The 27,164-nt window shown below is 37.4% G+C and overlaps 1 pseudogene; it reads right to left on the minus strand.

Moving 5' to 3' along the window:
* Positions 1 to 773: 773 nt before the first annotated feature.
* LOC126471164 (CLIP-associating protein 1-like) overlaps positions 774 to 27,164 on the minus strand; it is a 245,149-nt pseudogene continuing 218,758 nt past the window's right edge.

The following is a 27,164-nucleotide window of genomic DNA, read 5'->3' on the forward strand; positions in this document are numbered from 1 at the left end:
TAAAAACTGATGTGATTGATGCTTTCTATGTGGTCTTTGGCCTCAGGACAATTAAAAACTGATGTGAGTGATGCTTTTTATGCGGTTTTTGGGCTCAGCACAATTAAAAACCGATTTTTCCCATCTGATGTGATATGACCTTGCCGTGGTGGATGAGCTTACATAATTAACAGTATCACATATATACATCCATGCACACTGAGTAGTACAGTTTGTTTAACATCAAATTTACACCTTAGGAATGGTTGTGAGATTCATTTGTCATTTGTAATTGACCACTATTAAATTATAATGCTTACAGCGCCATCTATTGTGACATTTTGTAAGTATTTATTTTTCTTCTGCCATACGTTTTCCCCGTTCTCCGATAATATTCCGTTGCAATTTGACGTCATTATGACCAGTGGTATTATTTCTACAGTGGTTTGAAAGTTTAACTTTAATTATAATTACCCTGTATATTTCGTAGCAATACAGAATGTAACAGAATTGGTTCCAATTATTGTGTGTCATTTCACTGACTGTGTTTCATATTGTCACCGGTTGTCAAATTAGTTGAAAAGCCACTAACATAAAACATTTAACTGCTGGTATCTGCACCTGTTACCAGTATTGGCAGTTGGCAGAAAATGTTACTTACTTCCTGTTCACTGTTCATTCACACACATGTATTACACTGAACTAAATATGTGCTACAATAATTTCTGTAGCTATAAAACAACGCAATGAAATATATATGGGAATTAATGGGTGAAAAATAAATACATGCAATATACTGTTTATTTTTGGGCTTTAATAACTGGAAAACTCTGTTTCGTTAAAAAAATTGACAAGCACTGGAATGATAGAATACATTAAAGCCAAAATTAACGAGTATTAAAAGTTTCACGACGTTGTGGTTTTTGGTGAAGTGATGCCACTCGAACCACCATGGTGCGATCGTTTGATATACAGGTGAAGAAGTTTCAGCTCACCATTGTTTAAGCTAGCTAAATGCGGTTGCAAAACTGCCTCTCCAACAATACCGTGTAATTCAACCATACAAAATACAGCAGATTTCCTCACAGAACTTTCTTCGTTATCATATGCCTGTAAACAAAACAAATTATTTATTGAAATAAAAATGAGATAAAGTAGCTAATTAGTCCTAGAAATGTTAACACTTAAAATTTATCTAAAATAATGTAAATATCTGGAAATGATCAAAATATTATATGTTTTGTTTTTATGGTATGGGGTGATATTTTGTTTTTATTTCAGGCTGTACTCTTTCTTTCACACCATAGCACTTTTTTGCTTGTTACATGTGTGAGTCTCCCAAATTAATGATATAACTGAATAATATTTAAGTTGGGTGATGTTAACTAGGCAAGTCTTTAATTTCATTTTCATTTTTAACATAACTCTGAATACACTCTGTTGTAAATGATACTTTTCAAACCCCCATTTCCTGTATTCCTGCTGGTCTGTTGATCGATTATATGACATTTACTTATGAATGCAAAAAAGATTATGTCCCTGTGATGCAGAGTTATTTACAAATACCAATTTCTCATTAATGATTTTCCTAATAGTTGAATGTTTGTGTTACAACTGACATCTATCACATAGCAGTTCACATCATATAACAAAAATGTACACAATGTATCACAATATTTCTAATTCACTACCTTCTAATACCATGTCACCCAAAATATGTCTGCTTGTGTCTGTATGTGTGGATGGATATGTGCGTGTGTGCGAGTGTATACCTGTCCTTTTTTCCCCCTAAGGTAAGTCTTTCCGCTCCTGGGATTGGAATGACTCCTTACCCTCTCCCTTAAAACCCACTTCCTTTCGTCTTCCCCTCTCCTTCCCTCTTTCCTGATGAGGCAACAGTTTGTTGCGAAAGCTTGAATTTTGTGTGTGTGTTTGTGTTTGTTTGTGTGTCTATCGACCTGCCAGCACTTTTGTTCGGTAAGTCACCTAATCTTTGTTTTTTTATATATAATTCACTACTTACATTCACAATATATTATATATCATATTCATGGCAGCAACAACAAGGATTGCAGATGTTCAAAAGTGATACCACAATTATTACATACAGACATCACACAAACTTTGTTTAATTCTGTATTGGACAACACAGAGTTAAAAAATAATCAGTTCTTCTACTAGAAGCTTATTATAACTTCAGAATAACATTGGAAAAGTTTTACAAATAGAACAAAGAAATGCCAGGTTTGAAATAATATGGAAACCAGAAAATTCTGTCTTTCATACAACATAATGTCAAAAACCATGCAAAGGCGATAGGTTTGGACAGTAGTGCAGAACATCAGTTCAAATGTCTTGTAAGGCTTTACACTTTGAAGAACACACAATTTCAGCAGAGACAAGTAGAAGATACAAGAGTGCATCAAGGGGGCCCCATAATGCAATACATGTCATTAGCAAAATCTTAACAAACTAAGTTTCAAGACTTTCCACCACCATGTTACTGCCAATGATATTCAACAACTGTCCACACAATCATGCTTCTTATTGTTGTAATATGGAATTACAATATCACAACAACAAAGGTGCCATCTATCACCCCAACGGATTAAGTGCTTGAGATAAACAGCATTCGATCATTTGTGTTTCTGTATATAGGGTGAGTCAGGAGAGAGGGTACATACTTTTAGGGGTGATAATAGGTGATTCTGAACAAGAAACTTAATATGGACATACGCCATATTCTGAATGGTTTCCGACATAGATCACATTCAATATACACTGTTATTTGTTTTTTCGTATTATTCAAACATTGTCATTGCTGACAACATAACACAGCAGTGTACAGGAAGTTGTGACGAGCAACTTGACAGGGGCACTTGTGGTCTATTAAGGCAGGAAACTACCTCAAATTGTCATACAAAAGCTACCTAAGCTATGATGCGTACACATTGCGTGAGATTTTCAATATTCTCATGTTCTCTTCGCGAGCACAGACTATTAGCCCTAGAGAGAAAATAAATGGTACCTTTTTTGAAGGAAATTTAATATAGTTTAATTTTGCACTGAAAAATGTTTACATGGGAAGGAGCAGGTTTCGAGTTATTCAAGAGAAATAGACAACAGTAGTGTTAAATATAGGGAATGTGTCTATATGAAGTTTTTTTTTGTTGTTGTTCACAACCACTAATACAATCACTCCTCAATGTGTATACCTTTCCTCCTGACTCACCATGTACACAACGAAGGAAAAAGAGAGGGGGGGGGGATGCACCAAATCTGTTTCTGTTTTCATACTGTAGCATTTCAAAGTTTGCCAGTTTTTACTATTTTAACACCACAATGGTGCAAAATGATGCTTGCTAAAATTATGAATCTAAATTATATTTTTCATTTAACATTGTATTTGCATGTAACGTAGTGGTAGTTACGTAATACCTTTTAGCAAATTCACCAAGGCAGCATAACATCTACATTTACATTTTGGTTTTCAGCATTATATTACATAAAAGAAATAAATAAAATAAAAATAAATAGGGGTCTCTGTTTCTACATGGTATTTTTCTACAAAATTTGTTTCTGCGCAAACATTTGTATTTTTTAAAAATCTTTTCAGTGTTATGTTTTTTAATAAATAATATTTCAACACCAAGGAAACAATGGCAACAAGTGTAGTCCATAACTGTGCAAGTGAGAAATCTTAATTAATCAAAGCTATAAAACAAACTGGCTCAACCAAGAGCAGTTTTAAAAAATTAAGTTGAAAATAAAAAATAAAACAACTTCCTGATTTATTCAGTTTTTAACCACACTGTGTAAAAATAATACAATTTAAAACAGCAACATTTTTATTTGAATAGAGGATGGACTCTGAGCCAATGGAATGTTAGTGATGATTCTGAAGGGTTCGTGAATTGAACAGTAACATCTTTTCTATTTTATTTATTTCAGTGATAATCCCACACACCACAAATTGTAATATTTGCAAGCTACATTACAAGATAGGATCAAATTTTCTTCTCACAAAAGGGATTTCAATTTATTCTTTAAATTATATTTCCAGAGGGGTTTCACATCATTACAGATCCTACTTGCTTCCAATTTTCCTAATAAATCCAGTGGCTTAAAGTTATGGATACTTCTGGTTCCTGAAAGTATTTTAACTTCTGAAGGTGACTGATATACAGACTATTCCATGGTACAATAGCTTTGGTGATTGTAATATTACAAAACTGAAACTGGCCTGATTCACATAGGTCTTTGTATACATTCCTTTTGAGATAACATTTTAATTGTCCTCTCTACACCCTAACAACCACTTTTTTCATGTGTTGCAAAGAATAACTGTTCAGCCATTACTGATCTCAAAACTATTTTGATGGGAGAGATAGGTTGATCAAATTATATTCATTTTTGTATTGGCTTGCACATTATCACTAAAATAATGACAGCTTGTGCTTATGAATACATTTCTTTGATAAAATCTGGCATAGTTTTTGAATTCTGTAGAACATACAAGTATCATGTTGCGTGTCATCTGGTCTGACATTTAAATGATCTTTCATCCTCAGTATTTCTGAAGTTAACTGCAATAGGTGTATAGTGCAAGAGTCAAATGTCCAACTGTAACCTTGGGTTTCTTCCTGGGTAGTAAAGCAGTAATTTTCACGAAAGTCCACTGATACTGTGGCAACGTGTACATCAGATGACCATTTAAGGGTTGACTGTATAAAAATCATTGATTGGAGGTCAATTTTGATCGTAATTCAGAAAATGAACCCATTTCACAATTTCGCTGTGCCTTATTACACTGAACTTGTATCAACTTAATGAGGTTCTGTGTTGATCTGAATTACCCTGAGACATGCTTGGCAACACTGCTAAATCATCTATTATCATGATTATCGTGCTTTGACTGCAGGAATAAATTGTACATCACATACACAAAGTATTTATTGTTGAAAGGTTTGTGTTGTAAAGACAGTGGAAAATAAGCATAACAAACTTCCCCATAGCACGAAAAGATTAAAATAGTCAAGACATCCCCCAAGTAAAAGAAAAGAAACAACATAATTCTCAGTGCCTAATGTTCTTCTACATAGAACATTGTCCACCACATCTGCCTAGAATGCTAGGTGGTGTGGCTTCAAAACACAGAGCTGTCATAATTATTTTTTAACCATTATTGCACATAATACACTACTCGACAGCTGATAATTTAAAGCCACTCAGGTTTGGCTGTTAGAGGGCACAGCTGATTTGACTGCAGAGACAAACTGTAAACAACTGTTGCTTTGCATTAGGTTTTCAGGAGTTTGCTAAACATGATAAAAACATACATAATGCAGACTGTTGGCAATGGATTTAGATGCTTTTCTGTGTGAATGAAAGCTCCAATAGTTCACAAGCTTTAAAGTTATTTTTATTCAATACTAAAGAAACTATTCGTGCAGACAGTGGCAGAACTGTACACTTGCACTGTCTGTTTAAGTAGAGCTGTTATCGATATGAATTGACTTACATATGTTTACTTTTTCTGTTCATCAATGTACGTGCAGTTGCCAGCAGTTTAAGCATCTGTTCAGCAGTTAAAATTTAATTTCACTTGTTTAGTTACTGCTATTCATGTCTAGACAGCATTTTTGTAGTAAATGTTGAGTCATTACTGTCTGGTGTCTGCAAATAGTTCTAAATTCCATTTTTTACTCCGCCACTTAAGTGTCTATGAAATGCCTTTAAATTAACACATTAATTATGAGTTATCTCCAAGAGTTATTATGAGATCACTTATTATCTGCATCCATTACATAAATCATAGGTAACTTACTTAACACAGCCTCACAGATTGAAAATATTATTTGAACTTCAGCAGTGAGGGAGTCATATTCACATATTTACTTGACACATCTTGTGTTAACAACAATTTCTTTATTATTTTTTCAACTTGTATTAGCACAACAGAACCTGTTGTTGTGTGTACCGTCACAAGGGAAACTTACAGCTGTAGTTGAAATTGATTTGATCCACAAAAGTGTGTTAATCATGGATGATATCAGTTCAGGGTGATATAATTTGAGATGAACGTTTATAAAAATGCTGATTTCTTACTCCAGCTTGATCTGAGTTCATTTTTTGTGCTAATCTAAGACGGACTGCTTTATGCAATTGACCCTAAGCACGTTGTTATATTTTGACTGAAACTTTGCAAAATAAGAGCGTGGAACAAGTTTTTCCAATTTACATGAAAGGTTCATTATAAAATCTGTTATGTCTGCAGAATGTGTCATCATCTGTCTTGTTTCTGTTGAAACCCACTGATTAAATTCAATGCATGTTCTAATGAATGGTGCAGAAACATACTGAGTGGTGGTACTTTTAGCACTGGCTGAAATACAAGCTTTGGGGCAGATTGACCAGAATAAAATAAACTGCCCCCCCCCCCCCCCCCCCCTCCAGGATATTCACTTTTAAAATTGGAATGCATTTCACACAACTTTTACAAAAACCAGCGGTTTCCCTGTTCATAAAATCTATTTACTAAATCAATTATCTAAGGTTTAAGCTTCACATCTCTTTTCAGGCTAGTTTCTGTTCAGAAACCTTATTCTTTAAAATATTCAGTTTTTGGTACAGCTAATAGTCGGGAGCTGCAAGAGTATTTCAAATGTTTTACCAAGGTAGATGCTGATGCAGCCAGTTATTGCAGTTTTTAACTTGGTGAAAACTGTTCCTGCATATCAAGCAGCAAGTCCATATGAAAAGAATTTTCTGGCACTTCAGCATCTAATGCAATTCTTATTTTCTTTCTTACATTTTCCCATAATTTTCAAAGTTTCAACTTCTGTATATCCCTTTTTACTGCCTTCATTAAGTGACATAATAACAAAAGATAGAACCCTACCACTATATGACTTAAGTTACCACTCCTCCCTTTGTTTTTAAACAAAATATTATTCACTATTAAGAACAGTAACACTGAACACATATATTTCTTAATAATTATTTGTACATACGTTTGAAACAACAGATACTGTAAGACAAACTCATAAAAATTGACCTAAAATTTTTAACATAGCACACAAGACAAAACACCCTAGTGATTTTCTTCTTCAATTTTCTACTTTGCCGCTAAATGTCTGTGAAATGACTTTAAATTGAGATGCTAATGCTTTCAGGATTATTTTGGGTAGCCTTCCATTACCTTTGTGTGTTATACAATGTGTTCTTCAGAGTACTTAATCAGCAAATTTCCCATAAACTGGATGGTAAATGAAAAAAGAAAACTTAAATTTATTTTCAAAATATTATGAAGTATCATTCTGCACTATCGTGGTATTAAAAATGTAATAAATTTCAAATAAAATGAAAGAGCGGGAGAAACAGGTGGAAAGTGGGTGGGGTTGGGCATGTGTATAGAGCTGCTTGGAGGAAGGCAGTAGATGTGCTGGATATGAATACAGAGGGGATGATTGGCAGCTGCATGGGCTAGGCATGCAACACATGAGCACCGGAGCTGGATGGGTATTTTTTTCTTTATTTATTTTTCCCCCTTTTGTTGAACTCACATGAAAAGACCTCATACAGCCAAATATCGAAAGACTATTATCTGACAATGAAACCTGTTAGAGATGACAAAAGTTAAATAGTAATTATAGTTGAAGTTTGTTCTTAATTACTGAAATAATTCACTCACTTTGACGAGACTTTCCATTATTTCTTTCAGATGTGGTTCTAAAATATCTTGCGTAGTGTGTTCAATGACACGAGTTAATATTTTTATAGCTCCCAAATTCATTGGAAGATCTCCTGTTTTTATCAATGGACAAACTACATTAATGAGTTGTTCAGGAGGCAGTGATTTTCCAATAGCTGAAATGCAGTGCTCAGCTGCTTTCGACACCTGAAAAATATTCCACATAAATGCCTTTCCTTGTTAAAGAGAACATTTACTAAATAAAATAAGCTGAAGTTGCCGAGCATGGTATGCAACGTGCAGAATAAATAGTTTTATAATAAAAAAGAAGACACACCCTGTATTTCCAGTCTAAGCTGAAATTTATAGCTCCGCAATATACTGCTAATTCCAAAGAAAAACATTGATGCATTACGTTGATTTTATCAAAATTAGTTACACATTTTTGCTCTAGCACACTCTCATGCCTATACTTTTAGTAATCAATTAGAACTGTGAAAACTAATGTTTCATGGTGAAATTGCACAGGATAAAATGTGGTGGAACAATATAGAAAGGCCAGACCTACATGGAATGCCAGTGTAAGACTTTTTGGTCCTACAACGGGCCTTGCATGCAGATCTTGGGTATAGTGGACCTGCCACACAGTACTCGAGGTCTAAGGTAGCAGGATGGCATTTTTATCAGTCTTCTGACTGGTTTGATGCAGCCCAGCATAAATTCCTCTCCTGAACTAACCTCTTCATCTCCGAGTCGCACTTGCAACCTTCTTCCTCAATTATCTGCTGGATGTATTCCAATCTCTGTCTTCCTCTGCAGTTTTTGCCCTCTACAGCTCCCTCTAGTACCATGGAAGTCATTCCCTCATGTCTTAACAGATGTCCTATCATCGTGTCCCTTCTCTTTATAAGTGTTTTCCACATATTGCTTTCCTCTCCAATTCTGCGCAAAACCTCCTCATTCCTTAACTTATCAGTCCATCTAATTTTCAACATTTGTCTGTAGCACCACATCTCAAATGCTTTGATTCTCTTCTGTTCCCGTTTTTCCCCACAGTCCATGTTTCACTACCATACAATGCTGTACTCCAGACGTACAGTCTTAGAAATTTCCTCCTCAAATTAAGGCTGATATTTGATATTAGTAGACTTCTCTTGGCCAAGAATGCCTTTTCTGCCATAGCTAATATGTTTTTGATGTCCTCCTTGCTCCATCTGTCATTGGTTATTTTACTGCCTAGGTAGTAGAATTCCTTAACTTCATCTACTTCATGACCATTAATCCCGATGTTAAGTTTCTCACTGTTCTCATTTCTGCTACTTCTCATTACCTTCGCCTTTCTTCAATTTACTCTCAATCCATACTACGTACTCATTAGACTGTTCATTCCATTCAGCAGATCATGTAATTCTTCTTCACTTTCACTCAGGATAGCAATGTTGTCAGTGAACTGCATCACTGATATCCTTTCACATTGGATTTTAATTCCACTCCTGGACCTTTCTTTTATTTCCGTCATTGCTTTCTCGATGTACAGATTGAACAGTAGGGGTGAAAATCTAATCCTTCTCTTACACCCTTTTTAATACGAGCACTCTGTTCTTGGTCATAAACTCTTATTATTCCCTCTTGGCTGTTGTACATATTGTATATGACACGTCTCTCCCTATAGCTTACCCCAACGTTTTCAGAATTTCGAACATCTTGCACCATTATACATTGTTGAACGCTTTTTCCAGGTCAACAAATCCTATGAATGTGTCTTGATTTTTCTTTAATCTTGCTTCCGTTATTAACCGCCAAGTCAGAATTGCCTCTCTTGTGCCTTTACTTTTCCTAAAGCCAAACTGATCGTTATCTAGCATATCCTCAATTTTCTTCCCAATTCTTATGTATATTATTCTTGTAAGCAACCTGGATGCATGAGCTGTTAAGCCAATTGTGCGATAATTCTCGCACTTGTCAGCTCTTGCTGACTTCGGAAATGTGTGGATGACGCTTTTCCAAAAGTCAGATCGTATGTCGCCCGACTCATACATTCTACACACCAACGTGAGCAGTTGTTTTATTGCCACTTCCTCCAATGATTTTAGAAATTCTGACGGAATGTTATCTATCCCTTCTGCCTTATTTGACCTCAAATCCTTGGAAGCTCTTTTAAATTCTGATTCTAATACTGGATCCCCTCTCTCTTCTAAATTGACTCCTGTTTCTTCTTCCATCACGTCAGACAAATCTTCCCCCTCGTAGAGGTTTTCAAATGTATTCTTTCCACCTATCCACTCTCTCCTCTGTATTTAATAGTGGAAGTCCTGTTGCACTCTTAATGTTACCACCCTTGCTTTTAATGTCACCGAAGGCTGTTTTGACTTTCCTGCATGCTGGGTCTGTCCTTCCGACAATCGTGCCTTTTTCGATGTCTTCTCATTTTTCCAGCAGCCATTTCGTCTCAGCTTCCCTGCACTTCCTATTTCTGTATTCCTGAGTTTTCCAGAACATTTTTGTACTTCCTCCTTTCCTCAACCAACTGAAGTATTTCTTCTGTTACCCATGGTTTCTTCACAGTTACCTTCTTTGTACCTATGTTTTCCTCCCCAACTTCTGTGATGGCCCTTTTTAGAGATGTCCATTCCTCTTCAACTGCACTGCTACTGAGCTATTCCTTACTGCTGTATCTATAGCCTTAGAGAACTTCGAAACGTATCTCATCATTCCTTAACACTTCCGTGTCCCACTTCTTTGTGTATTGATTCTTCCTGACTAATGTCTTAAACTTCAGCCTACTCTTCATCACTACTATATTGTGATCTGAGTCTATATCTGCTCCTGGGTACACCTTACAATCCAATATCTGGTTTCGGAATCTCTGTCTGACCACAATGTAATCTAACCGAAATCTTCCCGTATCACCTGGCCTCCTATCTTCTGGTAAACCTTCCGGGATGTAAGGTCGTGGTCCATGAAACTCTTCAGCTCCTAACGTTTCGTCCAGAGCTGCGCTGGACATCTTCAGAGGGGTGTTTCTCCTCCAGTGAGTCTTGCCGACTGACGGGTTGGACGTCTGAGAGCGACTTATGTATCGTAGAAAGTGGGCGTGACCAGAGTTACACGTGATATGCAGAGATAACCTTTGTCAGAGATAAAACTTAACTATAGATCGTAATCTCGTCACGGATAAAACTGTCTAGCAATTCTGTAGTGCTACTGTCCAAATATCACTAAGTTTCATGGTCTCTTCTTTCTGATTAAAATTATCCCTATGTTTATATATTTCAATTGCTTCTCTACAAAGCCGTGGGTAATAGTTCGTTGTCGTAGATAAAATTTTTGTTTCGGAAAACTTCACTTGATGATTTCCTGTCTGAAAAGCGTGTTCTGCTACAGCCGATTTATCTGTTTTTCCTAATCGTCAAAGACTTCTGTGTTCTTTTAACCGTGTATTTACGCTTCTTTTTGTTGTTCCAACATAAACTTTACCACATGTACACGGAATTTTATATACGCCACTGGCTGATAGAGGAGCGCGTTTATCTTTTACAGACCGAAGAACATGACAAATTTTCTTCGTTGGTCTAAAAACAGGTCTAATATCATGTTTACTTAAAATCTTTCCATCTGATCCGTTACTTTCTTTATAAAAGGGAGAGAGACTGTATTCTTCCATCGTTTTTCGGACTTGTCCTTAAGCTTATTGTTGTTTGGGTGCAGAATTCTGCTTACGTCTTTCTTTGAGTAGCCATTTTTCTCAAAAGCGTGCTTCAGATGTTTTAATTCGTCGTCTAGATACTCCGGCGTGCAAATCCGTCTGGCTCTGTCAACGAGACTTGTAATCACACCTCTTTTTTGTTTTGGATGGTGGTTAGAGTTTTTATGCAAGTATCTGTCTGTGTGCGTTATTTTTCTAGAAATCTGTTGTTTCAATCTTCCATCCGTCTGTCTCATAACTAAAACATCCAAAACGGTATTTTGTTATCATTTTCTCTCTCCATGGTAAACTGGATTCTTGGATTTATATTATTAAGGTAATCAAAAGATTCGCCTAAGGCTTCTCTACCATGTGGCCAGACCACAAATGTATCGTCTACATACCGATACCAGCGAGATGGTTTCTTATCTGCTTTTTCCAAGGCTGACTGTTCGAATTTCTCCATGTAGAAATTAGCTACTGCAGGAAAATACAAAAAACAGGAAGTGAAGAGACTGGTAGGCAGCTGCTCGCAGCTGAATGATAAACTGTTGGCTGTTTATGATGCCAATGTTCACAACCTAGTGTGGCGAGTAGATATGTGAACACCTACTGCACAGCAATTCAGAGATCTTGAATAGGGATAAGGAATCTAGTCTCAGGAGTAGAAAAAGGGAAAAAGTAACTGACATACTTTTGGGTCTGTCTAAAGACAGACGCCATGTGGGCACCATCCTTATCTGATCACATGTATAATAAGTTTGGGGTTCAAATGGGTGTTAAACACACTATGGCCTATAGGAATCATAGGAAAACAGACATAGGAGAGACTTAAACTAAAACTTATCTGAAGTCAAAACTTCGATAAGAAATCCGGTAGATCTTGAGGAAATGGCAGATGAAGTGATGTCTGGTATTATGACCTCATACTTAGAAAATTGTCCAGTCACCAAGACGTGCACAAACAGGAGCGTACCTGGATGGAATGATCATTTGGAACTGCAATGGAAGCAGGTAAGAAGAACGTTCAACTTTGCGAGAAGGAAAATACAATGGGCAAAATATTGGGATGCCCTTGCCAAATACAATCCTGCCATTAAGCAAGGGGAACTATCACCCTCGGAGATATTCTGTGAGGTGAAAGGTACAGCTACTAGAGCCAGACTTCATAAAATCCCCACAAGAATACCAACCAACCCAGGAGACACTCTAAGGAAGGAGGATGGCGGGTATACAAGGATAGCACAAAAGATCCTGGATTTGCTCCCAAAACTCATTTCCCTCAATGCACTCTAGCTGGTAACACAGACCAGGTTTCAGTTCCTGGAAGGTAATGATTTACAAGTAACCAAAAGGAGAACTGAGAATCTGTCAGACAATGTGTTGATTTCAAAAACATCACATGGGTGGTCCGAATGTTTCAACCATTCAAGTCACCAAGCTGAGACAGAATCTTTCTGGCTCTATTGCAACAAACAAGAGAGGGCTTTCCAGACACGTGTGCTGACTACTAAGAGTCAGCCTGGTAGCAGGAGCCTAATGCTTGGAGGACAGTAAAGATTGTTTTCATTCCAAACCAGGGAACACTGAACGTTCCAAGGCTGAGGAATTGAGACCAATCAGTCTATCCTCCTTTCTCCTAATGATATTATAAAATATGGTTAATGTGAATGTTGGGGAAAGGAAGTTAACTTAGGTTCCTCTACGTGAAAACAAACGTGCATATTAACTTGGCAAATCATGCAAAACAGCACATCATGAACTTGTTGGGAAGGTGGAAAAATTCTTTATACGTTCAGAAAACAGCTCCCTGCATCTTCCTAGATATTGAGGGAGCTTTTAGCAATACAATTTATGATTATAGAGTTTCAAGAAGACCATAGCATTAAGATTACGATATGCCAGGTGGATTGAAGACCATGCTGAGTTGACGATAGGTAGAAGAACCATGAGGAATGAGAAAATGTTGATCCTTTTGTCCCCACAGTTGTGGAACCTAGATGTGAATGAACTTGTCAAAGAGTTAAATACTGGAGGATACTTTGCCAAGAATACACAGATGAATTAATCATGTCACAACAATGGCACAATTCACTCTGTACATTGTGCAACAATGCAGCAGGAAATAGAATCTAAGGTTCTGTCCGAGGAAAACATTGTAGGAGGAGGATGACGAGGAACAGATTAATGTTTAATGTCCTGTCAACATCAAGGTTATTAGAGACAGAGCACAAGCTTGAATAAGGGATGGATGGGGAAGGAAATGGGCCACACCGTTTCAAAGGAAGCACGCTGACATTTGCTTGGACTGATTTAGGGAAATCATGGAAAACTTAAATGTGGATGGCCAGATGTGGGTTTGAACTGCTGTCATGCCGAATGCGAACCCAGTGTGCTAAACACAGTGAAAACTGTACTTTTAACGTTCATGAGGAAGCATATACAGCACACGTACCGAAATCATATGCTCTTCAAGGAAGTTCTACCATCAGAGTTGATAATGAAGTATCTATACATAACCCTTGATGGAAAACTATCTTTGACCTCTCACATTAAGAATATTTGTCCCAAAAGAAAAGGTGCTATTATGTGTACTAAAAGGGCCTGTGGTAAAAACTGGTGTGTAAGTCCCAGGAGCACGTACTGGATATACACTTCTGTAATAAAACCTATGATAATCTATGGGGCTACTGTACAGTAGAATAAAGTAGAACAGAAGGTGCTTGACATACTACAGAGACTGGTCTCCTTAGCTATAACAGGCGGAATTAGCAGCACACCAACTGCTGGGATGGAGAGTATACTGGACAATCCTCCATTACATCCCTGGGTTACAACGCAGGCAGCAGAAGGGCATACAGGTTAAAACTTGGAAACCTATAGGATATCCAGAATCCCACACCAATTTAGTAAATGTAGTTAAGTATAGGAATGGTCAGGGAAATGCCAGCTAACTAGACAATAGCTTCCAGCTGCTTCAATAAACATTTCAAGACAACAAATGGCAGTCAGGGGCAGTGGAAGAATGAACCACAATACCATTCATGAGAGACAGTCTGGCTTACTGGTGGATTGAAAACAGACAAAAGTGCTGGGGACAGGTTACAGCCTAGACATGAGAAAGCAATCTCAGTAGGGAAGCTGGCAACAATATTACTGAAGGAAGTCTTTGCTATTAGAGAGTGTGTGTGGAAGAGAATCTGCCTAGGTGCTACAAGGATTGTGGCAGTTGCATTCACTCAGACAACCGAGCAGCTCTGAAATCTCTACCAGCCCCAGAAACGAGATCAAAGATCATCACAGAATGCCATAAAGACCTTCTGAGGCTCAGGGATTGTCACAGGGTGAACCTGCTGTGGTCCCTGTTCACCCAGGAATTAACAGCAATGAACAACGCTGAACTGGCAATGACAGGAGTGACTACTCTATTTATTGGGCTGAAAACTGTCATAATCATCACCGAGGTGATGGAAAAACCACATAGCTGCATTAGTAAGCAGCATGCAGAATATTGGACTAAGATCCAAAAACAAAAAATTGCAAGCTAATGATGCCAAACCCATTATTTAACATACGTCCTATAATTTGAATGATAGATGAAACTCATTTTAGGAACAATAAATGGCCATGGGAACTTCAATCAACACTTGCACAGAAAGGATATGGAGGGCAATAAAACTGCACCACATTCAATTTTCCAATGCAAATTGTTTGAGGCCAAAAGACACAGTATATTCAGGTCATTAATTCCTAAACAAATTGTGTATAATAAAGACCTAGAGCAGCCACTATGAAACTAGGCACCTCAAGGACACACCTGCTCCCTGAAGTCTGCTGGCACATAGCATTGCAATTCGCTCACCTGATAGCTTTGTTGCCACATGTAATATCTTAAAAATTCCTTAGGTGAGCACCGGCTGAACGTTCAGTGTTTCCATGCGATATCGTGTGTTCACTTGCGGTTTCAGTCTCCCATGGAACAGTGCATTGACCTGTGTTTGGTAGTGAGCGAAATGCAAGAGCAAAGGCCTGCACATAGTGCCACTCAGGTCGGTGCGCATAAAGGGTGAAAAGACAATCGAAAACTATCTAAGATCATTATGTCAAATGTACTGAAATTTTTACTGATCAGGTCAACAATGAAAAAGCCATAAATTTTGTGTAACCTCATAAACTGACAGGAAAAGAGTGTGCTATTCCCAAATCTTCTATAGGCCGTCTTAGCTCAACAGAATCTCTAGATGTGAAAAACTGTATCGATTCTCCTAGAAAGGGATAGCAATGAGAACAGAAATCTACAGAATCTGACGATTTCAACAAGGAGGTTGCATGTGGAACTGTTCTCGGTTATTGCAACAGAGGAGGATGTTGTTGTTGTTGTGGTCTTCAGTCCTGAGACTGGTTTGACACAGCTCTCCATGCTATTCTATCCTGTACAAGATTCTTCATCTCCCAGTACCTACTGCAACCTACATCCTTCTGAATCTGCTTAGTGTATTCATCTCTTGGTCTCCCCCTACGATTTTTACCCTCCACGCTGCCCTCCAATACTAAATTTGTGATCCCTTGATGCCTCAGAACATGTCCTACCAACCGATCCCTTCTTCTGGTCAAGTTTTGCCACAAACTCCTCTTCTCCCCAATCCTATTCAGTACCTCCTCATTAGTTATGTGATCTACCCATCTAATCTTCAGCATTCTTCTGTAGCACCACATTTCAAAAGCTTCTATTCTCTTCTTGTCCAAACTATTTACCGTCCATGTTTCACTTCCATACATGGTTACACTCCATACAAATACTTTCAGAAATGACTTCCTCACACTTAAATCTATACTCGATGTTAACAAATTTCTCTTCTTCAGAAACGCTTTCCTTGCCATTGCCAGTCTACATTTTATATCCTCTCTACTTCGACCATCATCAGTTATTTTGCTCCCTAAATAGCAAAACTCCTTTACTACTTTAAGTGTCTCATTTCCTAATCTAATACCCTCAACATCACCCGACTTAATTCGACTACATTCCATTATCCTCGTTTTGCCTTTGTTGATGTTCATCTTATATCCTCCCTTCAAGACACCATCCATTCCGTTCAACTGCTCTTCCAAGTCCTTTGCTGTCTCTGACAGAATTACAATGTCATCGGCGAACCTCAAAGTTTTTATTTCTTCTCCATGGATTTTAATACCTACTCCGAATTTTTCCTTTGTTTCCTTTACTGCTTGCTCAATATACAGATTGAATAACACCGGGGAGAGGCTACAACCCTGTCTTACTCCCTTCCCAACCACTGCTTCCCTTTCATGTCCCTCGACTCTTATAACTGCCATCTGGTTTCTGTACAAATTGTAAATAGCCTTTCGCTCCCTGTATTTTACCCCTGCCACCTTTAGAATTTGAAAGAGAGTATTCCAGTCAACATCGTCAAAAGCTTTCTCTATGTCTACAAATGCTAGAAACGTAGGTTTGCCTTTCCTTAATCTTTCTTCTAAGATAAGTCGTAAGGTCAGTATTGCCTCACGTGTTCCAGTATTTCTACGGAATCCAAACTGATCTTCCCCGAGGTTGGCTTCTACTAGTTTTTCCATTCGTCTGTAAAGAATTCGTGTTAGTATTTTGCAGCTGTGGCTTATTAAACTGATTGTTCGGTAATTCTCACATCTGTCAACACCTGCTTTCTTTGGGATTGGAATTATTATATTCTTCTTGAAGTCTGAGGGTATTTCGCCTGTTTCATACATCTTGCTCACCAGATGGTAGAGTTTTGTCAGGACTGGCTCTCCCAAGGCCGTCAGTAGTTCCAATGGAATGTTGTCTACTCCGGGGGCCTTGTTTCGACTCAGGTCTTTCAGTGCTCTGTCATACTCTTCACGCAGTATCGTATCTCCCATTTCATCTTCATCTACATCCTCTTCCATTTCCATAATATTGTCCTCAAGTACATCGCCCTTGTATAGACCCTCTATATACTCCTTCCACCTTTCTGCTTTCCCTTCTTTGCATAGAACTGGGTTTCCATCAGAGCTCTTGATGTTCATACAATCCAACAGTAAAACAATACAGAGTGATCCCCATGAAAAAATCAATTATTCTGGCTCATAGACCTCCTTCCTTTGTATTCTCTGCTCCCTTGGTTTCTGATTCAGAAAACAAAATGATGGGCAAACATTTTTGATAGGCTGCAAAGAAAATGAAACAGCAAGAGCGAAGTTGTTACATACAAAGCATTTACCGTATGCTAAGGACAATAGACCTGTATAAGTGTATATGGCACGACTCCCAAGTTAACGGTGGTTTGAAAGTGCCTACTGGTGGAGGTGTCAGATTAATCATCACACATCGTGGTTCACTGATTGCAGGCTTCATGCCAGAGGACAAATTATGAGGGTAGTCCCAAAAGTAAGGTCTCCTATTTTTTGTAAGTACATAGACTTGTTTATTTCTACAATGGTTTACATCAGTTTACAGCTTGAACATTTAGCTATTTTTCAACATAATCACCATTTCTCTCAATGCATTTTTGTAGACACTGTGGCAGTTTTTGTATGCCCATGTCATACCAGCTCGCCGCCTTGCTGTTCAGAAAGTTATGAACCTCTTCTTTCACCTTGTAGTCGGAGCTGAATTGCTTTCCGGCAAAATGTTCATTTAACTTAGGGAACAGGTGATAGTCACTGGGTGCCAAGTCAGGACTATAGGGTGAGTGGGTGATTATGTTCCACTGATGCAGGAGAGCAACTGTTTGCCGAGCGATGTGTGGGTTAGCGTTGTCATGGAGAATGTGTATGCCATTGCTCAACATTCATCTTCTCCAGTTCTGAATTGCCCGTTTGAGTTTTTTCAGAGTCTCGCAGTACCTGTCAGCGTTAACTGTGGTCCCAGTGGGCATAAAGTTGACAAACAATACCCCTTTCCAATCCCAAAAAACCGTTGTCATGACCAGCACACTGTGATTGTTTGATTTTCCGCAGCTTTGGTGAAGAAGGATGCCGCCACTGGCATGATTGTTGCTTGGTCTCAGGTGTAAAGTGGTATGCCCAGGTTTCATAACACGTGACAATTGAGTCCAGAATGTTGTCCTGTTCAGCTGCAAGGCAGTGAAGAAATGCGCGGGAAGCTTCAACTCGTTGCCGCATGTGGTGCTCAGTCAGCATGCATGGTACCGTACCCATCTTGCGCACACATTCCGGTGTTCAATGTTTCCGTTAAAATTCTATGAGTGTTGCTTCGAGAAACCTCAGGGACCAACGTGCAGAGATCATCCAGGGTGATCCGCCGATCTTCACGCATGCTTTGCTCAACCGTCAACACTGTCTCCTCAGAAACTGACAGTTTCCCGCTTCTTTGTTCATCGTGAATTTCAATCTGACCAGTTGCAAACTCTCCACACCACTTACAAACATTTTTTGACATCCATGCACAACTCACCATATACTTCTGTCAATTGGCGTAGGATTTCAATCAGCGCAGTGCCCTTTGCATTCAAAAACCGAATAACTGCGCGCAATTCGCACTTGGCGGTAACATCAAACTACTGTTCCACTGGAAGAAGACTCAGATACCGTGATGGATAATGACAGTTATCATTCTATTCAAACACAAAAGCTGCCACATCCAAATAGGCGCAAGGCAGACATTATGGAGTGGTCAAAGAGAAAGAATGTTTCATTTCAATCAATGAAACGAAGGATGAACTCCTGGCTGTAAAAGAAATCCTAGGTCCAAGAAAGACATTTGAATTTGATCAACTGGCAAATGAAATGGGACACCAAATGGTATGCTTGCCACTATCACTGCCAATATAACCCTATTGAGCTGATATAGTTCCAGGTTAAACAAGAAGTGGTTGGACACACACACACACACACACACACACTACTGTCATACTTGCTGCTGTCAACCATCTAACACATGACGCTCTCTACAAAGTTACTCAGCATGACTGGGTGAGGTACAGAAAACATCCGGAAGCAGTGCAAGAAGCTGATTTTGTGAGCCATGGGTTAAGAGTCAGCATAGGGGAACCTACGAAGATAAACGCCTGGCAGAAACAAGCGACAGTGAATTTGAAGATACAGAATCAAAAGATGCTCCAATTTAGGTAACTGTAGGCTACATAAAGAGCTTACTTGATTTAAATTTTTTCTGCAATTAATTTTCGTTATAGCAGGTGATTGTAAATGAATTTCTCTCTTAGATATGCGATAAATCTGTAAAAAGTGGTCACAATTAGCTTACTCGCCATTAAAAATAAGATTCTCAGTACTGCATTCATTAACAATGACAGTTTTTCACAAAATATGTATCGAATTTGTTCACATTTGTATTTCATCTTATTGCATTGTCCTCTCTCTTACACTTCAGAAATTTTCTTCCACTGTTTTTTTCGTCTTCCATACAACGGTGTAGTCATGTTTTATTGCTGAGTGTAATGCAGTAGCAAGGGGCTACACAAGTCAATGTGCGTGAAGGACAAGGTTGTCATATCATACGTAATGAAGGTTTTTCATTGGGCTGGCCAATAGTGAAGTAGCCAGGAATAATATAAATTTTGTGCAAGTTCATAATATGACAACAAAACCTTGTGATAATTCCAAATTGACAGTATCCCATATTAACAGTGTAGTAAAGATGGCAGAATCTCTAGATATGAGCATGTAAATGAAAATGGAAACTACACAATTTCACAATTTTGACAAAATGTTAAGTGCGTAGAACTGTACTTTAATACTACAACAGAGGAGAGAATCTGACAGTTAGAAAAATACAGAGTGATCTTTTTGAGAAATTAAATTATTCTGTCTCACAGACCTCTGTTCTTTGTCGCCTCCTCTCTCTCTGCTTTTGGTTCAGAAAGTACAATGATGGCCACAAATTTTTAATTGAATGTAGAGACATTGCAGCAGCAAAAGCAAAATTTTGTGTAAAATACACTTACTGTGTGCTGAGGGTAATAGTCTTGTAGTATACTGCAGTTAAATTTGGGTCTCACAAAATCATACGCAAAAATATATTTTGCTCGTTTTCAATGGAAATATTGGCCTGAAAGTATCTACAATTTTTTTGTACAGCATATATCAGCAATTTAGGTGATGGGTGCAGTAAAGAAGAAGTACAATCTGCAAATACAAATTTTTTGGGAGGTAGGGAATGTTTTCGGTTGTGTTAAGGTGACCTGTCGGAACTAAAATCCTGTTGATGGTGTACGTGTACTTGCGTGCTGTTGCGTATGGAGTGTCTCATAATAAAATGCATTCTTATGTGACACGATACAATAATAGTGTCACAGATGTTACCAAAATTAATTTCACAGTTTTCTTAACAACTTTCTGACTGTAAGTTTCTACTAGGTCTAACAGAACACAAATTCATCACCGACGACATTTTTCGTTACATGGGCTGAACAGTTTCACACCTGTTACAGTGTTCTATTTTAATCTCTGAATACTTTCACGTTTTCAAGATAAAATATGTACCACGTGCATCTGTAAAGTTTGAGAATGTTCATACATTATTTTCTGTTCACACATGTCAGTGATTCTGTTTTCTTCTGCAGCTTGAAGGAAAGAAATACTTTTGTTCAAAACTTATTTTAACATCAGTTTTTATTTATTTATTTTCTTTCGTAGCAGCTGGGAAGAATTTTATTTTGTGAAGAACTCCATTATATTCTAGACTAAAAATAGAGATGTCTAACATTTAAAAAGGTTTTGAAATTATCACTAACTGGCAATGCTGTAGGATGGTGAGATGACCTTGAGATGTCTATTTTAGTGACAGCCGCTATGGTAACTGGTCTCCTACTGCACTTCGAGGGAATGGCAGGGAGAGAAACTGCACAATAAACTCATTTCTGGTGCAAAATGTAGTGAGCTGTTTTTCTGGTTCCCTGTGCAAATCAAATCAATATAATCTCCAGTCTAAATCACAATTGTTTTGCAAATTATTTTGTGGCTAATTCTGGTTCCTTTCCATTGCAATGCATTTCTGAATTCCCTTACTTTCTTATACACATTTATAAAGGATACAAGAAACGTCACCTTCATTTGGGGTCAAAATGAAGACTGACTGATCTTCAAATCAAAGCATCTATGATGAAACTGTCGATGTTATCTCTAAATGCCTTAGAACTTGTGCCACTTACAATTAGATCATTGCAGAGCATGAATAATAATACTTTTGTATGAAGTTCTAAAATGCCCAGTCTACATACCTGAGTGGGTTCCTTCTAAGGTTCATGAATTTGTGATGTAAGCAGATTTTATAGGATCAGAGAATACAGTAACAGATGGGGATGAAGTATCAGCATTACACCCAAGTAAACTCTTTCCAAACTGATTAAAAAAGTAAAAATATTGAAGTTGTGAATGAAGCCACATACACTGTTTTTAGCTTTACACAGAATTCCCACGTAAAACAAATGCAATATCATTTGTTACAATAGAAATTCATGATTTTACTATGTCTGTAAAATTATGTTTTACTTAGCATGTAGTTTTATATGGAAAGTATTTTAAAGTGACAAACCTGCCGATGGCATATTCTTGTAATATTGATCTGAATCTTGGCCATCCAAATTCTGCAACAGAAAATGGAAACAGCAATAATAAGTTAATGTTCAACTACTGTATATGTGTTCTTTTACCAAAAAATTTGAACAATGTGTTGTAGATTGATATTAATAAATTACTCCTTATATGCAGCTACTCAAAATGGTTAAAAACTGCAGTACAGTGAAGCGAATTTTCATCTACCTCTTGATAACATAATTTATGCTCAAATGAGTCTAATATTCCTATCTGATGTGTCATTGATACATTAAGATACAATGTCCATTTTAAATTAAATGAAAAATGGGAATCACACAATTAATGAAAAATGATATCATCTGTTGCTTGGCTTATTTGAAATTGCATGTGTATTACACACATACAATTGATGAATATAATGAAAATCTCAAATGACAACAAAAGTAACCCCCAAAAATATCAGCAAACACAATAATTTAAAGTTATTATGCATGACCGTATCGTTAACCACAACAGCAATCAGTTACTATGCTGCTCCAAGCATTGGCTAATAAAGAAATTTTTTGGTGTCTACCTGTCTGCAGACATCATTACTTTGTAAAATGCGTCTTTCATGTCATTCTTGTGGAAACTGTTGAATACAATGATCTACACCACCACTTCTGAGCAGTCATGCTTCTGCACAAGAGTGAACAGGATTCAAGGGGGGTACCACCATAAACCAAAAATCCTGCATCTCCATACTGATACTTTTCAGACTTGAATTAATAAGAAAGTGTTTTTGGCTCCCTCCACACAGTAGCATATTGAGAATCACTGTGTAAATGCAAATCACACTCAAATGTGAAGTTACAACTTATTGGTTCAATTTCTATGTTCTACGAACCGCTGTAAACATTATTTTTAATGAAACAATGAATAAGGAATTTGAAAGTTAAGTATAATGGCCAACTCTTAAAAAATCACTGAGAAACCAGTTAAATAAAGATGTAGATTAATCAGTGACAATTCCAAACAGTTTGGAATTACAATTTCGTCACAAAAGGAAACTCAGTAGCTGGTAATACTTTACAGAAAGCTGGGCAAAGTTTTAACGACTTTATTAACATGCAAAAAAAAAAAAAAAAAGAGACTTTTTAAGTTTGTGCCAATTTTCCACATGTGTTAAGTCAGGGCATCAAAAAATTATTTTGGGCTATTTAGAAAGTTTTGGAGTTATTCAAAGACTCTGCACCCCACACAGTTAATTTTATAGCAAATTTAGCTCATCAAATACTGAAGTGAATCAGTCACTGATACATCAAATTAGGCATGGTAGTACAGGAAACATATGGGCTTTTGGGGGCGGGTGGGGGGTATCTCATTTCTTTATAAAAGTTTTGTCCTATTTCATAATTTAACGCAGTATACAGAAAAGCTTCAATAGAATGAAAGTTGTAAAGCATCAAATTTTATATTTAAGGACAATGGAAAGAGTTGCATTATTGTGCAAATTGCATGAATTATAGTGTACGACTTAAAAATCACATTGTTTAACAGAAAAGTTCCTGGCAGAAATACAGTAATGCAACACAGCCAAAGAAAATAAACACCTACATTGCAGTTTCATATGAAGTTTGCACATTCTTTACTTCAGCATTATTTAGGTCTTTTCCATTCAGAAATTGTAAGCAGAAATAAGTAATAAGTTTGGAGAAGCAATGGCATTATTACACACAGAGAGAGAAAATGGGAGCTATATCGTAATACAGACAGTCACAGCCCATTTACAGAACATTATTACAGGCAAAACTGTAAATTACTTAAGAATATAATTGAACATGCTAAAATAATGTATTATATGAAGAGGACAGACAGGTCTCAGAATGGAATTAAAACTGTAAGACCCGTAGTTACCGAAGTAGCAGGGCAGAATGTAGTGTTGTGTAACCTATTTACTAATTATTTCCTGTCAATAGTTGGCAAGTTGAATCAAAATTTTATTGGAACAGACAAGTGCGCAAGGCTTTAGAAAGCAGGCATTCTCTGATGATTATGTCACATATAATCAATTAGCAAGGAGTAAGTTGAATCAATGAATGAATTACTGAAGAGTAAAAACTCACAAATGTGTAACAAAGTATCAGAGGATAAGACACTCACTCATTTTGAGTATGAGCACTTGTACCTGCTCATGCTCTTAATCATGAACAGACCAGTTCTGGTGTGGTGGGGATTGAGGGAAATGTGCACACACCATGTGGTAGTGACAACACAGGAGAAGCACGAGTGGTGAAATGGGGGAGGATGATTTCTGACAGCAGTACGTTCACAGCAGTATTGACAACGGTCATCATAGGCCATCGACAGAGATCGCCCAATAACGTTGGCCGACTGCTTGGTCACAGTGCATCCAATCTTCTTCGTCAGTTTTTGACAGGATCAAGAAGGTTAGGTTAGATTAGAATCTATTCTATTTATGAAGTAGGTTATACTTTAACCTCCTAGGTTGGGATGGATACACCACCACCTCTGTGCTTGGAGATAAGTGTTACCATGTGGCTTTAGCTATTAAAAGGATGCCAAAGGCATGTGAATGAGCTATACATGTATTAAAAAGAAAGTGGTGAGTACTTTACACTTCGTCCTCAGTTACTGGAATTACCAAACAAGTTTTACGAATATTTGAGATGAAGGGAAAAACATTCTGGTACATATTCAACACGATCTGCGACGACTCTGAAAAGTGAAGTTACCAACACTGTTGGAAGTTGTGCAGACATACGTCAATTAACCTTCAATGACTATCATTAAGCATACATGTGAAAGACAAACAAAGTTTAGAATAAGATACTCTGAATACATAAATCAATGAAAGCAGAAAAATACACACACACACACACACACACACACACACACACACAAACACACAAACACACCACGTTTGCAAACCACTTCATGTAACAGAATCACCGGTCTACTGGCGTAAAAATGCCAGTAAACAGTAATAATAATTTGTAGACAGCTAATGTCCTTCTGCCACAAAACAAAAAAGATCCACTACAGTTGCATAGGATACGCCACTCTTTTCACTCGAACAAATTATTTTTTGAGGTTATAATTTACGCCTCAAATGTCCGATAAAGATTTTGCCTACTTGTAGGTAAAAGCAGACGTACACAATGACAAGTGCAATTCAATTAGTAGTAATGATGACGTAACAGTAGTGATGATGAATTTATAATCCCTTTGCAACATATGAATAAAGAAGCCTATAATTAGTGGATATTAGTGACAGTGAGGAGGAGTACATATCAAGTGGTAGGGAAACAGCTTTGCCTGAAAATACAATACAGTATCAATGTGGATTCAAAATGATGAAGATGTGTAAAATTCAGACCAATTTTTAATAGAAGAGAAACATTTCAAGAAAAAGACACACAAACTGAAAGAATTATTAGTGTTGTTATGTCACAATGTGAATAAAGAAGCCAACCATTAGTGATAGCAAACTAGATACTAGGGAAAAAAGAGGAGGAATGTGTATTCAGTGCAGACGGAACATCTTTACATTAAGATATGTTTGCAAAGGTTACAGTAGCTCACGAAAAAAATTAGTAACACAAGTCAATGTTGTAGAAAATTAAATTAAAGAGACAGCATGTGTTCAGCAGAGATAAAAAGCTGTTGAAGACGTAGAGGTTAGGAGGAGGAAGAAACCTTCTGATAAAGAACAAGCTGTAAAAGCAAGTCGGAATTTCCGGAATGATGTTACAGTACAGAAGCGCATGCTATGAGAAAATAATGGGAAGAGACACGTTGAGTATGTATTTTTTGTAAATGTGGGGAAACCTAAAAGCTTACTGTTTGATAATTGCTCCCAGCTCTGCTCAAAACTATACAGAGAAGAAATGCTGAAATCCAAGTCAACGGTTACTCCTTTAAATGCATGTATAACATAACAACTGTACTGAAAGTAATGTAACTATGAAAAATTAAAATTTTTTGATGAAACTGTGTATAGAAAAATATCGATATTGTCATGACGGAAAAAACATTACTTTCTTTAGACCTACTTAAACAAATGTTATTAGTAAGTATTAAATAGAAATTAGAATATGATACTATGTAAAAATGTAAATGACTGTAACACTCACACAGAACAGTATTTCGTTCATAGTCAATTTTCAAATATTCATCCTTGACCTTGGAGCACCAAGTGGCGAGTGCAGTGGTGAAAAGGAAGCAGAAGGAAGGAAGCCAAGAGTGTGGAAGTGTTTTCGATGCCCAGAAATAAAAATTTAAAATCGTGCCTAATTGTGTGTCAAATCATTTATATAAAGTGATGTGTCTATTGGTTAAACATTTCCGGACATATAGTATCAAAGTTTTGAGCCACTGCAGCAGTTGGAATAAAGTATCTGGGAAGGTGTGATGGTGAACCATACTAAATCGCATTGCCAGATTCACGAAGAAAATCTGCAGAATTGGTTGACACCGCTAATTACAATGGAACATTAACAACAAAGCAATAAGTCTATTATACTTTTTAATTAGGCATGGAGTGTGGGTCAGCTTAGTGCAAATGCTGAACATTGTTTTCTTGGAACAGTATAAATTTTGTATTCACAGTTGTACTAAATTTCCTTTTTTCCTACACCTGCACGACTCATGCCTTCCTATGGAAATTGACATCAGGATGAAGAGACAGGGATTTCTGCTACCCACACTTCATGCCTAATTAAAAAGTATAATAGGCTTATTGCTTTGTTGTTAATGTTCCATTGTAATTAGAGACAGTGTGTGTGTGTGTGTGTGTGTGCGCGCGTGCGTGCGTGCGCGCGTGTGTGTGGGGTTGGGGGGGGGGGGGGGTTTGCACATCATAACTTTCATTATATTGATTTCCTATTCAATGTGTATGTAATTAATAAAATAGCGTGTATTCACTAATAGATTTTTATGAACGAATGTAAGAAAATTAATTTTTTGCACTTAATGTTGTTTGTTGTTTTAATCATCAGTATGTAGACTGGTTCCGTGCAGCTCACCTCTCCTTCATGTTACCTCGAACATGAACCAGGATGTTTACTTCAATACTCTCGGTGGCCAAGTGTTACCCTGTCTTCGTGATGTCATGCTGTGAACACTTCCATCTTCCAAAATGACAACAACTGTGTTCCCAGGGTTGCTTGCAAACATTCCTGGTTCGATGAACACTCATGCATATTACTGCACCCCAACTAGTCTAATTGCAATCCAATAGAAATGTTGGGACTATTCTGAACAACAGGCAAAATG

Source organism: Schistocerca serialis, chromosome 3 (assembly GCF_023864345.2).
Source record: "Schistocerca serialis cubense isolate TAMUIC-IGC-003099 chromosome 3, iqSchSeri2.2, whole genome shotgun sequence".
NCBI classification, from domain to species: domain Eukaryota; kingdom Metazoa; phylum Arthropoda; class Insecta; order Orthoptera; family Acrididae; genus Schistocerca; species Schistocerca serialis.